Source organism: Petromyzon marinus, assembly GCF_048934315.1.
Source record: "Petromyzon marinus isolate PM22_M1 ecotype Great Lakes invasive population chromosome 80 unlocalized genomic scaffold, UKy_Petmar_22M1.pri1.0 chr80_unloc.2, whole genome shotgun sequence".
Classification (NCBI taxonomy): domain Eukaryota; kingdom Metazoa; phylum Chordata; class Hyperoartia; order Petromyzontiformes; family Petromyzontidae; genus Petromyzon; species Petromyzon marinus.
In genome coordinates, this window is record NW_027422630.1 from 882,126 (window position 1) to 894,941 (window position 12,816).

Here is a 12,816-nt window from a genome sequence, read left to right on the forward strand (position 1 = left end):
TCCAGACCTCCCCAGACACCCTGGATGACAGAGGAGTTGTTCAGGATGGTTGAGAAAAAGCGACAGGCCCACTGTCATCGGCTACAGAATCCCACGTCAGAGAATGAGGAGGCTTACCGCAGCCTTCGCTCGGAGGTTCGGAGAGCCGTGAGGCGCTGCAAGGATGGGTGGTGGTCGCGGGTTGCTGAGGAGATGGAGTCTGCCTCAGTGGCCCGTGATCACAAATCTCTATTTAACTCCATCAAAAAAGTAACCTGCAGCGCCACACCTATTACCATCATTAGGGGAAAAAACGGTGATCCAATTTCCGACCCCCAGGAACAGGTTCGCAGATTTGCTGAGCATTTCTGTGAGGTCCTGGGGGAGGGAAAATCCCTCAGCCAGGAAAACATCGCGGCACAAAGTGAGGATGACCCTGCTGAGGCTGCGGTGCCTCAAATATTGGATGAAGTCACCCCCTGTGAGTGGCTGGCTGAGGTGCCATCTGCTGAGGAAGTATTGAAGGCGATCCGGAGTCTGAGACCAGGAAAGGCAGCGGGCAGAGATGATCTCCCAAGCGAAATGCTGAGGGAGGGTGGCGTTTGTGCACAGACTGCCCTATATGACATCATAACAACAGTCTGGACCACTGGACGGGTTCCGCAGGATTGGAAGGATGCCCTGGTGGTCCCCCTTTTTAAGAAGGGGGACCGCACAGACTGTAACAACTACAGGGGCATCTCACTCCTCAGTGTGCCGGGAAAGGTCCTGGCAAGGATTATTCAGCATCGCCTTGCCAGGCACGCTGAGGAGAGGCTTGCGGAGCCCCAATGCGGTTTCAGGAAAGGGCGGTCCTGCACAGATGCCATATTTTCTGTCCGTCTGCTACAGCAGAGGTGTAGGGAATTCCAACAAGACCTACATCTCTGCTTTATTGACCTGGTCAAGGCCTATGATACCATCAGTAGGCCTGGGCTCTGGGTCGTTCTTCGTGCTTTTGGAGTACCTGACCCTCTACTCACGATCATTAAGGAACTTCATGATGGTGAGCGGGCCCGGGTAAAACTACGTGGCCGGGAGTCAGAGCCATTCCCTGTACACCTTGGGGTGCGACAGGGATGTCCTCTGGCTCCCACATTATTTAACATCTATTTTGACCACGTAGTTCGTGAAGCCTTCAATAGCTGTACCGGGGGAATCTCCATATGGTACAGATATAATGGGAGGCTAATCGATGCCCGGGTGCGGTCAAGGGATGGCTCCCTATTGCTCAACCACGTTATGTATGCTGATGACTTGGTAATAGCTGCTCAGTCAGAGGAGGAGTTGGAGACGCTGCTGCTGAGACTGGAGCATGCCACTAAGAGGTGGGGCCTTACCATCAGCCCCACCAAAACTAAGCACCTGCCTGGGTATTTTGTACCATCGGACACTCCACCCCCACAACTCCCAATCGGTGATGGGGCAGTTGTGGAGAGAGTGGAGAGTTTCCCATACCTGGGCAGTGTGCTTATGACTGGCTCCAGTTTAACAGCAGAGGTCTCACTCCGAATCAGTCGAGCGGCAATATCTTTTCATCGGTTGCGTAACGCTGTGTGGAAGCTACCTGGTCTGTCGCTCCGCACTAAGCTTCAGGTCTTCTCGGCCACGGTCATTCCCTCCCTTCTCTATGCTTGCGAAACGTGGACCCCCCTAATGGAACATCTTCGCCGGTTAGAAACATTTAGGCTGGCCTGCCTACGATCCATCCTGGGTTTAACCAGACTGGATTGTGTGAGGAGCTCACAAATCCTTGAAAGATCTGGGCAGGGTCCCATCGGTGAGCTCCTCCGGCAGGCAAGGCTGCGATGGCTGGGTCATGTAGCCCGCATGCCCAGCCACCGCATGCCGAAACAGCTTTTGTTTGGCCGGATTGAGGGGGCTAAGCGGGCGCGGCACGGGCTAGAGAAGAGATGGAGTGATGTGGTACAGGAGGACGTGGAGCTGAGTGGACTTGCCGATGACTGGTACCAGCGGTGTCAAGATCGGCCTCTGTGGAGGAGGCTCGTGAAGGATGCTACTGGGCAGTTGGAGGCAGTCGCCCTCCAACAACAACGGAGGGCGGAGGAGCGACGCTCACAACAGCGAGCGGAGCGCCGGGTGGCTAAAGCACAGCAGGTTGGCACAGTAGGGGGCACAGGTGGTGCATCAGCCAGTCATCTCAGTCAGTCGACCCGTGGCACCTGGGTCTGCCCCGTGACCTCCTGCCAGCGGGCGTTCGACACTTCACGTGGCCTCAGGGTGCACATAGCCTGGCACAAGCGTCGTGGTGACGTCACCGCCACTTAGTGGCGAATGGCGGTTGTTGTTGTTGTTGTTGTGTCAATGTGTGTGTGTCAGTGTGTGTGTGTGTCAGTGTGTGTGTGTGTGTCAGTGTGTGTGTGTGTCAGTGTGTGTGTGTCAGTGTGTGTGTGTCAGTGTGTGTGTCAGTGTGTGTGTGTGTGTGTCAGTGTGTGTGTGTGTCAGTGTGTGTGTGTCAGTGTGTGTGTCAGTGTGTGTGTCAGTGTGTGTGTGTCAGTGTGTGTGTGTGTCACTGTGTGTGTGTCAGTGTGTGTGTGTGTCAGTGTGTGTGTGTGTATCAGTGTGTGTGTGTCAGTGTGTGTGTCAGTGTGTGTGTCAGTGTGTGTGTGTGTCAGTGTGTGTGTCAGTGTGTGTGTCAGTGTGTGTGTCACTGTGTGTGTGTCAGTGTGTGTGTGTGTCACTGTGTGTGTGTCAGTGTGTGTGTGTGTCAGTGTGTGTGTGTGTGTCTGTGTGTGTGTGTCAGTGTGTGTGTGTGTGTGTCAGTGTGTGTGTGTCAGTGTGTGTGTGTGAGGTGTGAGTGTGTGAGTGTGTGAGTGTGAACACGTGAGTGTGTGAGTGTCAGTGTGTGTGTGTGTGTCAGTGTGTGTGTGTGTATCAGTGTGTGTGTCAGTGTGTGTGTGTCAGTGTGTGTGTGTGTGTCAGTGTGTGTGTCAGTGTGTGTGTGTCAGTGTGTGTGTGTCAGTGTGTGTGTGTCAGTGTGTGTGTGTGTGTCAGTGTGTGTGTGTGTGTCAGTGTGTGTGTCAGTGTGTGTGTGTCAGTGTGTGTGTCACTGTGTGTGTGTCAGTGTGTGTGTGTGTCAGTGTGTGTGTGTGTCAGTGTGTGTGTGTGTCAGTGTGTGTGTGTGTCAGTGTGTGTGTGTGTGTGTCAGTGTGTGTGTGTGTGTGTCAGTGTGTGTGTGTGTCAGTGTGTGTGTGTGTGTCAGTGTGTGTGTGTGTGTCAGTGTGTGTGTGTGTGTCAGTGTGTGTGTGTGTGTGTCAGTGTGTGTGTGACCTGGTCAAGGCCTATGATACCATCAGTAGGCCTGGGCTCTGGGTCGTTCTTCGTGCTTTTGGAGTACCTGACCCTCTGCTCACGATCATTAAGGACCTTCATGATGGTGAGCGGGCCCCGGTAAACCTACGTGGCCGGGAGTCAGAGCCATTCCCTGTACACCTTGGGGTGCGACAGGGATGTCCTCTGGCTCCCACATTATTTAACATCTATTTTGACCACGTAGTTCGTGAAGCCTTCAATAGCTGTACCGGGGGAATCTCCATATGGTACAGATATAATGGGAGGCTAATCGATGCCCGGGTGCGGTCAAGGGATGGCTCCCTATTGCTCAACCACGTTATGTATGCTGATGACTTGGTAATAGCTGCTCAGTCAGAGGAGGAGTTGGAGACGCTGCTGCTGAGACTGGAGCGTGCCACTAAGAGGTGGGGCCTTACCATCAGCCCCACCAAAACTAAGCACCTGCCTGGGTATTTTGTACCATCGGACACTCCACCCCCACAACTCCCAATCGGTGATGGGGCAGTTGTGGAGAGAGTGGAGAGTTTCCCATACCTGGGCAGCAGAGGTCTCACTCCGAATCAGTCGAGCGGCAATATCTTTTCATCGGTTGCGTAACGCTGTGTGGAAGCTACCTGGTCTGTCGCTCCGCACTAAGCTTCAGGTCTTCTCGGCCACGGTCATTCCCTCCCTTCTCTACGCTTGCGAAACGTGGACCCCCCTAATGGAACATCTTCGCCGGTTAGAAACATTTAGGCTGGCCTGCCTACGATCCATCCTGGGTTTAACCAGACTGGATTGTGTGAGGAGCTCACAAATCCTTGAAAGATCTGGGCAAGGTCCCATCGGTGAGCTCCTTCGGCGGGCAAGGCTGCGATGGCTGGGTCATGTAGCCCGCATGCCCAGCCACCGCATGCCGAAACAGCTTTTGTTCGGCCGGATTGAGGGGGCAAAGCGGGCGCGGCACGGGCTAGAGAAGAGATGGAGTGATGTGGTACAGGAGGACGTGGAGCTGAGTGGACTTGCCGATGACTGGTACCAGCGGTGTCAAGATCGGCCTCTGTGGAGGAGGCTCGTGAAGGATGCTACTGGGCAGTTGGAGGCAGTCGCCCTCCAACAACAACGGAGGGCGGAGGAGCGACGCTCACAACAACGAGCGGAGCGCCGGGTGGCTAAAGCACAGCAGGTTGGCACAGTAGGGGGCACAGGTGGTGCATCAGCCAGTCATCTCAGTCAGTCGACCCGTGGCACCTGGGTCTGCCCCGTGACCTCCTGCCAGCGGGCGTTCGACACTTCACGTGGCCTCAGGGTGCACATAGCCTGGCACAAGCGTCGTGGTGACGTCACCGCCACTTAGTGGCGAATGGCGGTTGTTGTTGTGTGTATGTGTGTGTGTGAGTGAGAGTGTGTCTGTGTGTATGTGTGTGTACGTGTGTGAGTGTATATGTGTGTATGTGTGAGTGTGTGTGTGTGTATGTGTGAGTGTGTATATGTGTGTGTGTGTGAGAGTGTGTATGTGTGTGAGTGTGTGTGTGCGTGTGTGTGTATGTGTGAGTGTGTATGTGTGTGTGAGTGTGTGTGTGTATGTGTGAGTGTGTACATGTGTATGTGTGAGTGACAGTGTGTATGTGTGTATGTGTGCGAGTGTATATGTGTGTATGTGTGAGTGTGTGTGTATGTGTGTATGTGCGTGTGTGTTTGTATGTGTGTATGTGCGTGAGTGTGTGTGTGTGTGTGAGTGTGTGAGTGTGTGTGTATGTGTGTGTGAGTGTGTGAGTGTGTGTGTATGTGTGTATGTGCGTGTGTGTGTGTATGTGTGTATGTGTGTATGTGCGTGTGCGTGTATGTGTGTATGTGTGTATGTGCGTGAGTGTGTGTGTATGTGTGTGTGTGTATGTGAGTGTGTGAGTGTGTGTGTGAGTGTGTGAGTGTGAGTATGTGAGTGTGTGTGAGTGTGTGTGTATGTGTGTATGTGTGTGTGTATGTGTGTGTGTGTATGTGTGTATGTGTGTGTGAGTATGTGAGTGTGTGAGTGTGTAAGTGTGAGTGTGTAAGTGTGTGTGTGAACCCAGTGGCAGCCATTGGTGGGCTCAGGTCTCAGAGGTCATAGGTCACACGTTATTTTTGGACGAAATTGCGACGTTTCTGTGTGTTCACCTGCTGCAGATACATCGCTGGTTCGCAATGGCCATGTCTGTGGGTCTCTGTGTGGTGAGTCTGTGGGTCTCTGTGTGGTGAGTCTGTGGGTCTCTGTGTGGTGAGTCTGTGGGTCTCTGTGTGGTGAGTCTGTGGGTCTCTGTGTGGTGAGTCTGTGGGTCTCTGTGTGGTGAGTCTGTGGGTCTCAGTGTGGTGAGTCTGTGGGTCTCTGTGTGGTGAGTCTGTGGGTCTCTGTGTGGTGAGTCTGTGGGTCTCAGTGTGGTGAGTCTGTGGGTCTCTGTGTGGTGAGTCTGTGGGTCTCTGTGTGGTGAGTCTGTGGGTCTCTGTGTGATGAGTCTGTGGGTCTCTGTGTGGTGAGTCTGTGGGTCTCTGTGTGGTGAGTCTGTGGGTCTATGTGTTGTGAGTCTGTGGGTCTCTGTGTGGTGAGTCTGTGGGTCTCTGTGTGGTGAATCTGTGGGTCTCTGTGTGGTGAGTCTGTGGGTCTCTGTGTGGTGAATCTGTGGGTCTCTGTGTGATGAGTCTGTGGGTCTCAGTGTGGTGAGTCTGTGGGTCTCTATGAGTCTATGAGTCTGTGGGTCTCTGTGTGATGCGTCTGTGGGTCTCTATGAGTCTGTGGGTCTCCATGAGTCTGTGGGTCTCTGTGTGGTGAGTCTGTGGGTCTCTGTGTGGTGAGTCTGTGGGTCTCTGTGTGGTGAGTCTGTGGGTCTCTGTGTGGTGAGTCTGTGGGTCTCTGTGTGGTGAGTCGGTGGGTCTCTGTGTGATGAGTCTGTGGGTCTCTGTGTGGTGAGTCTGTGGGTCTCTGTGTGGTGAGTCTGTGGGTCTCTGTGTGGTGAGTCTGTGGGTCTCTGTGTTGTGAGTCTGTGGGTCTCTGTGTGGTGAGTCTGTGGGTCTCTGTGTGGTGAATCTGTGGGTCTCTGTGTGGTGAGTCTGTGGGTCTCTGTGTGGTGAATCTGTGGGTCTCTGTGTGATGAGTCTGTGGGTCTCTGTGTGGTGAGTCTGTGGGTCTCTATGAGTCTGTGGGTCTCCATGAGTCTGTGGGTCTCTGTGTGGTGAGTCTGTGGGTCTCTGTGTGGTGAGTCTGTGGGTCTCTGTGTGGTGAGTCTGTGGGTCTCTGTGTGGTGAGTCTGTGGGTCTCTGTGTGGTGAATCTGTGGGTCTCTGTGTGGTGTCTGTAGGTCTCTGTGTGGTGAGTCTGTGGGTCTCTGTGTGGTGAGTCTGTGGGTCTCTATCAGTCTGTGGGTCTCTATGAGTCTATGAGTCTGTGGGTCTCTATGAGTCTGTGGGTCTCTATGAGTCTATGAGTCTGTGGGTCTCTATGAGTCTGTGGGTCTCTATGAGTCTGTGGGTCTCTATGAGTCTGTGTGTCTCTATGAGTCTGTGTGTCTCGGGCTATCCCATTACCAGCTGTGACGAACGAGGCATGGGGGAGGAGTCGGAAGTGAATCATCTCAGTCAGTCACGTGACCTCCTCCTGCACCTAGCCTGGCACATAGTCACTACCACTCGCTACTAACAGCACTTGCCCCTACAGCCCTGCCAGAGGCTACCTGGGGGATCTTTGTCTGTGTATAGGCGCTGCTGCTACTCGCTACTAACAGCACTTGCCCCTACAGCCCTGCTAGAGGCTACACGGGGGATCTTTGTCTGTGTATAGGTGCTGCTGAGTGACTGAGCGAGTGATGGAGTGAGTGACTGAGTGAATGACTAAGTGTGAGAGTGACTGAATTAATGACTGAGTTAGTGACTGAGTGACTGACTGAGTGAGTGACTAAGTGTGAGAGTGACTGACTGAGTGAGTGACTAAGTGTGAGAGTGACTGACTGAGTGAGTGACTGAGTGAATGACTGAGATAGTGACTGAGTGAGTGATTAAGTGAATGACTGAGTGTGTGACTGAGTGAGTGACTGAGTGAATGACTGAGTGACTAAGTGAGTGACTGAGTGAATGACTGAGATAGTGACTGAGTGAGTGATTAAGTGAATGACTGAGTGTGTGACTGAGTGAATGACTGAGTGAGTGACAAGGGGAATGACTGAGATAGTGACTGAGTGAGTGACTGAGTGAGTGACTAAGTGTGAGAGTGAGTGACTGAGTGAGTGAGAGAGTGTAAGTCTGTGTGTGAGTGTGTGAGTGTAAGTCTGTGTAAGAGTGTGAGTCTGTGTGTGAGTGTGTGAGTCTGTGTAAGGGTGTGAGTCTGTGTGTGAGTGTCAGTGTGTGAGTGTAAGTCAGTGTGTGAGTGAGAGTGTGAGTGTTTGAGTGTGAGTAAGTCTGTGTGAGTCTGTGTGTGAGTGCGAGTGTGTGTTAGTGAGTGTGTGAGTGTGAGTGTGTGAGTCTGTGTAAGAGTGTGAGTCTGTGTTTAAGTGTGTGAGTGTGAGTGTGTGAGTCTGTGTGTGAGTGTGTGAGTCTGTGTAAGAGTGTAAGTCTGTGTGTGAGTGTGTGTGTGAGTCTGTGTAAGAGTGTGAGTCTGTGTGTGAGTGTAAGTCTGTGTGAGTCTGTGTGTGAGTGCGAATGTGTGTGAGTGAGTGTGAGAGTGTGTGTGAGTCTGTGTAAGAGTGTGTGTCTGTGTGTGAGTGTCAGTGTGTGAGTGTAAGTCTGTGTGTGAGTGTGAGAGTGTAAGTCTGTGTGTGAGTGAGAGTGTGAGTGTGTGAGTGTGAGTAGGTCTGTGTGAGTCTGTGTGTGAGTGGAATAATCCCGTTTGGTCACGGGGAGGTTATGGGTGGTGTTGAATGTCAGAGGGACGTGGACTCACGCACACAAATACGAATGTGCCCGGGTAGCTGACACCGGCTCTTGGGCCAAGTGCTCTTAGTCAGTGGCGTTTTCCCACTCACTCACCCACCCAATCAATGACCCGCCCGCTCACCCACTCACTCACCCATCCACCCACCCACTCACCCACTCAATATCCCACTCATCCACCCATTCGCTCGGCTACTCACTCACTCGCTCACCCATCCCCCCACTCACTCAATGACCCACCCACTCACTCACTCGCCCTAAAACACTCACTCCACTCACTCACCCACCCACTCACCCACTCACTCACTCACCCCTACCCACTCATTCACTTACCTATCCACCCACTCACTCACCCACTCACTCACTCACCCATCCACCCACTCACTCACTCACTCACCCACTCACTCACTCGCCTACCCACTCACTCTCTCACCCATCCACCCACTCACCCATTCACTCACCCACTCACTCACCCATCCACCCACTCATTAAACCCACTCACTCGCCTACCCACTCACTCACCTATCCACCCACTCACCCAGCCACTCAATGACCCACCCATTCACCCACCTAGTGACCACTCACCTACCCACCCACACTCACTCACTCTCCCACTTATTCACTCACCCATCCACTCACTCACTCAACCACCTGTTCACCGACCCACTCACTCACCCACGTACCTACCCAGCTACTCAGTCACTCACCCACGCACCCACCCACCCACTCGCCCACCCACCCACTCACCCACTCATTCACCTACCCACCCACCTACCCACCCACCACTCACTCACCTACCCACCCAGGCACCTACCCAGCCACTCACTCACCTACCCACCCACCTACCTACCCACCCACTCACTCACCTACCCACCCACTCACTCGCCCACCCACTCACCCACTCACCTACCCACCCACTCACTCACCTACCCACTTACCCACCCACCTACTCACCCACTCACTCACCTACCCACTCATTCACCTACCCACCCACTCACCTACCCACCCACCTACCCACCTACTCACCTACCTACCCACCCACTCTCCCACCCACCCACCAACCCACTCACCTACCCATCCACCCACTTATCTACCCACCCACCCACTCACTCACCTACCTACCCACCCACCCACTCACCTACACACCCACCCACTCACCTACCCACCCACCCACTCACTCACCTACCTACCCACCCACCCACCCACTCACCTACCCACCCAGCCACCCACTCACCTACCCACCCACCCACTCACTCACCTACCTACCCACCCACCCACCCACTCACCTACCCACCCAGCCACCCACTCACCTACCCACCCACCCACTCACTCACCTACCTACCCACCCACCCACCCACTCACTCACCTACCCACCCACTCACCTACCCACCCAGCCAACCCTTCACCTACCCACCCACCCACTCACCTACCCACCCACCCACTCATCTACCCACCCACTCACCCACCCACTCACCTACCCACCCACTCACCTACCCACCCACTCACCCACCCACCCACTCACCTACCCACCCATTCACCCACTCACCCACCCACCCACTCACCTACCCACCCACTCACACACCCACTCATCTACCCACCCACTCACCTACCTACCCACTCACCTACTCACCCACTCACCTACCCACCCACCTACTCACCTACCCACCCACCCACCCCTCTCTCTGAGAGTTGCAGCGTTTAAGCATTCACCAGGGTATGCCGGTTCGAGCCGAACCGCCGGCCTTTCGACGTTCCGGGCACACCCCCTCCCCCCACCTCCAGCACCAAGGAGCAGCAGCAGCAGCTGTGCTGCCAGCAACAATCAGCACCAATTAAGTGGCAATTAGCAGCAGCGCGTGGCGCGTGTTTGTGTTAACGTAGTGAGAGCGTGGCGCGTGTTTGCGATGCTTAGCGAAGTTTGTTTTCGAGGCTGAGTTGACCTAGGGGTGTCCCAGGTCAATGGGTCTCAAGCACAATCTCCCCCCCACACTCTCCCCCCACTCCCCCCACTCTCCCTCCCACTCTACCTCCCACTCTCCCCCACTCTCCCTCCCACTCTCCCTCCCACTCTCCCCCCTCTCCCTCCCCCTCTCCTCCCACTCTCCCTCCCACTCTCCCCCCTCTCCCTCCCACTCTCCCCCCACTCTCCCTCCCACTCTCCCTCCCACTCTCCCCTCCCACTCTCCCTCCCACTCTCCCCCTCTCCCCCCCCACTCTCCCTCCCACTCTCCCTCCCACTCTCCCACCTCCCACTCTCCCTCCCACTCTCCCCTCTCCCTCCCACTCTCCCCCCTCTCCCCCCCACTCTCCCCCCCACTCTCCTCCCACTCTCCCTCCCACTCTCCCCCCCACTCTCCCTCCCACTCTCCCCCCTCTCCCTCCCTCTCTCCCTCCCACTCTCCCTCCCACTCTCCCTCCCACTCTTTCTCCCCCTCCCACTCTCCCTCCCACTCTCCCCTCTCCCTCCCAACTCTCCCCCCTCTCCCCTCCCACTCTCCCTCCCACTCTCCCCTCCCACTCTCCCCCCTCTCCCTCCCACTCTCCCCCCCCACTCTCCCTCCCACTCTCCCCCCTCTCCCTCCCACTCTCCCCCCCACTCTCCCTCCCACTCTCCCCCTCTCCCTCCCACTCTCCCCCCCACTCTCCCTCCCACTCTCCCTCCCACTCTCCCTCCCACTCTCCCTCCCACTCTTTCTCCCCCTCCCACTCTCCCTCCCACTCTCCCCTCTCCCTCCCACTCTCCCCCCTCTCCCTCCCACTCTCCCTCCCACTCTCCCTCCCACTCTCCCCCCTCTCCCTCCCACTCTCCCCCCACTCTCCCTCCCACTCTCCCCCTCTCCCTCCCACTCTCCCCCCCACTCTCCCTCCCACTCTCCCCCCTCTCCCTCCCACTCTCCCCCCCACTCTCCCTCCCACTCTCCCTCCCACTCGCCCCCCTCTCCCTCCCACTCTCCCCCCCCACTCTCCCTCCCACTCTCCCCCCCACTCTCCCCCCACTCTCCCTCCCACTCTCCCTCCCACTCTCCCTCCCACTCTCCCTCCTCTCCCTCCCACTCTCCCCCCTCTCCCTCCCACTCTCCCCTCCCACTCTCCCCCCCCCCCCCAACTCTCACTTGTGGTGTTGACAGTGCCCATCAGCGGGGCTCTTGAAGTGTGGTTCCAACCCCGTGGGCCGCCCTGGTGAACTCAACTAAACTAACCCACTTAACAAACTACACTAACTAAACTAACTCACTTAACAAACTTTACTAACTAACTAACTCACTAAACTAACTAAACTAAGTCACTTAACAAACTAAACTAACTCACTAAACTAACTCACTAAACTAACTCACTAAACTAACTAAACTAACTAACTAACTCAACTAAACTAACTCAACTATCTACACTAACTAAACTATACTAACTAAACTAACTAACTCAACTAACCTAACTAAACTAACTCAAGTAACCTAACTAACTCAACTAAACTAACTCAACTAAACTAACTCAACTATCTACACTAACTAAACTAACTCAACTAAACTAACTAAACTAACTAACCTAACTAAACTAACTCAACTAAACTAAATAAACTAACTAACTCAACTAAACTAACTAAACTAACTAAACTAACTAAACTAACTAAACTAACTCAACTAAACTAACTCAACTATCTACACTAACTAAACTATACTAACTAAACTAACTAACTCAACTAACCTAACTAAACTAACTCAAGTAACCTAGCTAACTCAACTAAACTAACTCAACTATCTACACTAACTAAACTAACTCAACTAAACTAAATAAACTAACTAAACTAACTAACCTAACTAAACTAACTCAACTAAACTAAATAAATTAACTAACTCAACTAACCTAACTAAACTAACTAACCTAACTAAACTAACTAAACTAACTCACTAAACTAACTAAACTAACTCACTTAACTAACTAAACTAACTAAACTAACTAACTTAACTAAACTAAACTAACTCAACTAAACTAAATAAACTAACTAACTCAACTAACCTAACTAAACTAACTAACCTAACTAAACTAACTAAACTAACTCAACTAACCTAACTAAACTAACTAAACTAACTCAACTAACCTAACTAAACTAACTAAACTAACTCCACTAACTAAACTAACTCACTAAACTAACTACACAAAGTAAACTAACTAAACTAACAATCTAAACTAACTAAACTAAATAAACTAAGTAAACTAACTAAACTAATTAACTAAACTAACTAAACTAACTTGGTAAAGTCACCACGTAGAAGGGAAACAATAAAATAATAAAAATATATTTTTAATTATTCTGGGTTCTTTCGGTAAAGTCACCACGTAGAAGGGAAACAATTAAATAATAAATATATATTTTTTATTATTCTGGGTTCTTTCGGTAAAGTCACCACGTAGAAGGGAAACAATAAAATAATAAAAATATATTTTTAATTATTCTTGGTTCTTTAGGTAAAGTCACCACGTAGAAGGGAAACAATAAACTTATAAAAAATATATATTTTAATTATTCTTGGTTCTCTAGGTAAAGTCACCACGTAGAAGGGAAACAATTAAATAATAAATATATATTTTAAATTTTTCTGGGTTCTTTCGG

At 52.5% G+C, this 12,816-nt stretch overlaps 1 protein-coding gene across 1 annotated transcript in view; it reads right to left on the reverse strand.

Moving 5' to 3' along the window:
- The window catches only part of LOC116937795 (MAP kinase-activating death domain protein-like), an 81,559-nt gene that overhangs the window by 26,422 nt on the left and 42,321 nt on the right, over positions 1 to 12,816 (reverse strand). The gene's annotated exons all lie outside the window — the stretch shown is intronic.